Source organism: Notothenia rossii, assembly GCF_949606895.1.
Source record: "Notothenia rossii genome assembly, chromosome: 1".
NCBI lineage: Eukaryota > Metazoa > Chordata > Actinopteri > Perciformes > Nototheniidae > Notothenia > Notothenia rossii.
In genome coordinates, this window is record NC_136912.1 from 14,934,898 (window position 1) to 14,940,637 (window position 5,740).

Below are 5,740 nucleotides of genomic sequence, written 5' to 3' on the forward strand. Positions count from 1 at the left end.
AGGAAGAGAGGAAAAGGAAGTGACATCACTTGGTGCAGGTCACATGGTTTTATTTGAATGCTATAGGGTTTTTTTATGTAGTTTTATGCCAGACATAACAGAGTTGACAGAGCTCTGGGACAGGTACATTTTTTATTTTTTAAATATCAAGATCAGCTGTGTTAGAGGAAAATAACATTCTGTGCAACTGATTATATACATATTTATAGATTTATCATAAAAAATCTGCAAATTTTGGTGAATTATGTCATATTTATTCAAGTTGAAAATGTGAATTTCTGTCCTGGGACAGGCAATTTTGATGGTTTTGGAGGGTGTGGGAATCATTTGATGAATATTTAACAAATAAATTGTGCATAAAATGTACTCCAAACATTGTTTTTTTTTTACATACAGTCTATTTAGTGATAATATTGAAAGCAGGGTCTGAAAATATTTTTTTAGGAGAAAATAATTAACATTGTTTTTGCTGGGACACCAAATGTAACCGCAATTCTGAAATGACCCACATATAATCAAGTCTTAAATCAGACTTTATAGTTTCTCCTGGAGTAAATTCACAAGATACCCTACTACAGTATACAAAGTCATTAAAACTAGCTGCACCTTTACCAGCTTTGAGAACACTTTCATGATCAATCATTATAATGAAAACATGTAATATGCACTTTAAGTATATTGTTATGCTAATCATTTTTGCGCTTTTACTTGAGTAACATTTTAATGCATGACTTTTACTTGTAACAGAGTATTCCAACATTTAGGTTGGCTACTTCTACTTTTACTTCACACTAGAACCACAAGGGGTCGCTGTATAGCCTACCTAAAACCACCAACGTGTCAAATGAACGAATGCATTGGTTTTCAAGGTAGAATGTTATTTTATTTATCATACTAGAACACAATGAGTGTTGCCACTACTCGCCGTGGCATGTGCCTTGGCATTTGTGGCATCTCCCACAGAGGCCACTACTCTGTGGCATCTGTGGCAAGTATATGCCACAGATGCCACAACTTGCCGTGGCAAGTATATGCCACAACTTGCCGTGGCAAGTAAATGCCACAGATGCCACAACTTGCCGTGGCAAGCATATGCCACAACTTGCCGTGGCAAGTATATGCCACAACTTGCCGTGGCATTTGCGCATGCTGAACGGGAGTTGCCACAAGATGCCAGAGTTAAGAGAAGTTTTACGGTAGCTGCCACTCGCCTTCCGTGGCAAAATTCGGATATTTAAACTCGTATTTATCGTGTAAAATGTCGCTGGACTATCACAGAACTGATGTGCGATCTCTATTTTTCAAAAAGATAATAAATTATCATTTATATTCAATTTTACCTGGAATAGCCTACTTGGTTTGCTAAAATAAACAAACGTGCTATATCTATGATAGTAGGCTAAACATAGGCCTATATTGTATTAAAAAAAGAAATATTGGCAAGTGAGCGTTGCAACGCAAGCCCTTGGCAATTGTCGCTTCTTGAGGGGAGTTTCCACTGCTTGCTACGATAACCAGGTGTATTGTTACTAGTAAAGACAAATAATTAAAAAATAAATATCTGTATTGACACAGCAACGTGTACAATGGTGTTATTAGACTTGGCTACAGACTTAGGGCAGCTGTAACTGATTGCATTTGCCACTGCTAGTGAGATGCTAAGATTTATATTTTATAAATGAGGCAAAGGACAGTTATATTTGATTGTACACATGTATAAATGTGTTATTTTAAATCCAGGCATATGTACTTAATTTGTATTATTTTCGTTGTTAATAAACAGATTAATGTCATTGTATCTGTTTTGTTGTTTAATATTTTAATTCTGGTTGAACATTTTTATTTAAATGCTTCAGATTATTCTTATTAGATATTGATATCAGTGAATCTAAACAAACCATGTTATTCCGTTAAGACAATCATGACAGTATATTAAAAATCGAGACACAATGCATGCTTTTTTATCCACCCTTTTATTGCGTTTTGAAACTGGCGAACAATTTATATTGTTCGAGTTCTTGACAGAACGCTGAGTCATGCTCATCCGTCTCCCCTTGCCAGCTTTTCAGTGCTTGTAGGCTTTGCGCTTGGTTGTCCTTATCCTTATAGCACAAGTAGGCTATTTCTAAATCACAAGTACAGTAGGCTACTTGAGTATACAAGTTAGCCTATTTCCCACCTCTGGTCAACAATGTTAGATCTTTATGTCAACTTACTAATAATATATCTTGAGTATTATCATAAAAATAGCACGTTTATTTATTTTAACAAACCACGTTCTCCAAGTAAAATCTATAGAACATAATGTTTAATCTTTTTGAAAAATAGAGATCGGACCATCAGTAACAGATCATCAGTCTTGTGTACAGATCAGTCCGATAAAGTCATGCCAAAACAGCGACATTTTACGCGATAAATACGGGTTAAATATCAGCATTTGCCACGGAAGGCGAGTGGCAGCTACCATAAACCTTCTCTTAACTTGTGGCATTTACTTGCCACGGCAAGTGGTGGCATATACTTGCCACGGCAAGTTGTGGCATGGTTGTGGCATATAGTTGCCACGGCAAGTTGTGGCATATACTTGCCACAGATACCACACCTGTGGCATATACTTGCCACAGATACCACAGAGTAGCGGCCTCTGTGGCAGATGCCGGAAGTACTTGCCACTGCCTGCAGATGCCACGAAATGAGCCAGGCCCTACTGCAATCTTGTGCACACTGATTTAGCAGGTCCCATTGAGCCAGAGGTAAGGATGGATTCAGATACACATTGGCTTTCACAGATGACTTTTCAGGGGCAGTGTTTGTGTATTTCCTAAAAGCCACAGAGAAATTCATTGCTGATTTACCTTACGGTAAAATAAAATGTATAAGGTCCGATAACGGTACAGAATTCACCGTGACAAACTTTCAATCGCTCTTTATACAACATGCAATACGACATGAAACTTCAGCACCTTACTCACCCCATCAAAATGGAATAAATCTGGAATGAAATGTTGGATGATCATCTCTGTGAGAACGGTTTTGCACAAAACCCAGCTGATCACTGTGTCTACAGTAAAGGAATAGAAAATGAGAGGATCATTCTGATTATTTGGGTGGATGACTTAGTTATCGCAGCTAATGATATTCACACAATTAATATTAAGAAAATGTTGAGCACAAAATTCAAAATGAAGGATCTTGGGAAACTTAAACATTTCCTAGGCATTGACTTTACTCAGGAAAAAGGAGAAATAAGAATGAGTAAAAAAAAATAAAGAAATACTGGAACCGTTTGGTATGAATGACTGTAAACCAAGGTCCACCCCATACGATCAGAAACAAAACTTTGATGATGAAGCTGTTGATGCAACAAAATATCGTGAAGTGGTAGGCAGCTTAATATATTTAATGACATCTACACGGCCTGATCTAAGTTGGATAGTCAGTAAACTGTCACAGTATTTTTCATAGCCAAAAGAACAACACTGGTTAACTGCTAAACATGTATTGAGGTACTTAAAGGGCACAATTAATCAGGACCTATGTTTTAAACAACAAGAGGAAAGACTGAAACTTGTTGCATACTGTGATGCGGATTGGGCAACAGATCAAAATGACAGACGGAGTATAACAGGGTACTGTTTTAGTCAATGTGCCTGTTATTTCTTGGAGATCAAAGAAACAGCAAACGGTAGCTTTGTCGACATGTGAGGCAGAGTACATGGCACTGGCTGCCACAGCACAAGAGAGTTTGTATCTTGTGCAGCTAATAGAGAGCATGGACAGTGAGGGTCAATATCTTTGAAGATAACCAGGGTGCAATTGCTCTATCCAAGAACCCAGTATGTCGTCAACAATGTAAACATGTGGATATCAAGTATCATTTTGTTCGAACTGTACTGAGTGATAACATGATAACCACTGACTGTTGCCCTACAGCTGATATGGTTACTGATATTTTCACTAAGCCTGCAACAAAGGTCAAAACCCCAGAAGTTTAAAACACTATGTTATTGTGCAAGTGTACAAGGTGTCTACATTTTAATTTATGTTGAGAATTTGTGCAGTATAAGAGTAAGTGGGGATGTTGAATTATGAATTGTAAGATATTAATTTGTTTATTTAATACTCTTATACTAATAACTTCCTGTATTCCCGTGATAAAAGGGACATGCGCAATAAAAACGTGTTACTTCCGGTGGAAGCAAAGCTGACGGTGTATGTGTGTATTTATTCCTCTGCCACATTAAACTATGTTCACGGTATTCATGCCCTAAGATCATGGCATCGTTAACACTACCTGTAGAACTTTAGGGGCTGTATTTATTTTTGTGTTTAATCATAAAAATCTAATAAAAAAAATGTAAAAAACTGTTTTTCTCATCAGAACTTTATATTATATACTGTATATATATATTTGAATGTAACATTTTAAGACAATGGATTTTGAAAAGAGGAAACATCTAACATTACAGTGTTTTCCTGTAAAATCTTTAAGGACAATTTCCGTAAATTAATGGCTTTTGCACTTTATTTCAGTTAAAGTATTTTACTTTAAAGGGGACCTATCATGCAAAATGCACTTTTGTACGTCTTTTATACATGAATATGTGTCCCCGGTGTTCCAGGGAACTCACCAAGTGTCAGAAAACACAACCCTTTCTATTTTCCTCCATACCCAAATCTCTTAAATAGGGGCTGCAACGGATCTGATACAGACTGATCCAGATTTGAACACTTCTCTGGCGTCACAGAAGTGGCGCTACGGCTATTGGGCCAACTCCACCAATCAGGAGGAGACAGCCATGGACATTGCCGTTCGAAAGCGCTGGAGACACTGTAGTACATATGCCAGGCCTGTAGATGGTGCTGTTCTCACAGAATCAGCCCATGCAAAGACAGTGTTGAATTGAGCGAAATGAGGAATGGCTAAAATGCATGATCTGTTTGGTATTTTGAAAAATAAAAAGTATAAATATGCCTTATATAGGTATGGTCCTACACTATATTATTCAAATATAGCAGGATCGGTCCACTTTAATTTAAGGGTTTTTGTTTGGCAGCCGCTGCTGCCAGTACTTTGACCGTTTTTTTTACAGTGTAGCCTATTTGATTTGACCCAACTGGACTCACGGGTGAGATGCTTTTTGTGCATTTTTGCTTGCTGTATGTGTATAATAATATTTGACAGGAAACCATTATGCACGTCTATCATTGTAAATTCACAGTAAATTACTGGAAACTCCTGCATAACTCTCACAATACACATTCTAAATTGACAGTAAATTGCTGGCAACTCTTTTGCATTACTTTCACAGTAGGCCTACATATTGTAAATTCACAGTAAATTACTGGCAACTCCTGCATTGCTTTCATAAATAGAAATGTAAAAGTACAGGCCCTTGTTGTAATGCATGTACTACAAAATGATATATTTTGACAGTGTACGCTATGAGCGAATACATATCAACATTCAAAAATTACAAATTCGTACAATATATATACCATGTGCTACTGTCTAGGATTAAGTATGATGAGACTTTTTAGCCCGCGACCCCCAAAATAACAGTGCCAGAGACTTGCGACCCCCGACTGGAAAGTGATCTCCAGTGTGCTGGGCAGTGTGGGGGCGGAGGGAGCCGAGGGCACCACCGGAGGAGAGGCGAGCGATGACAGCAGCATCACCGTGGTGCAGATAGGCAGAACGGGGAGTACCTTGGCACGGCGCGGCTCCCCACACCCTGGG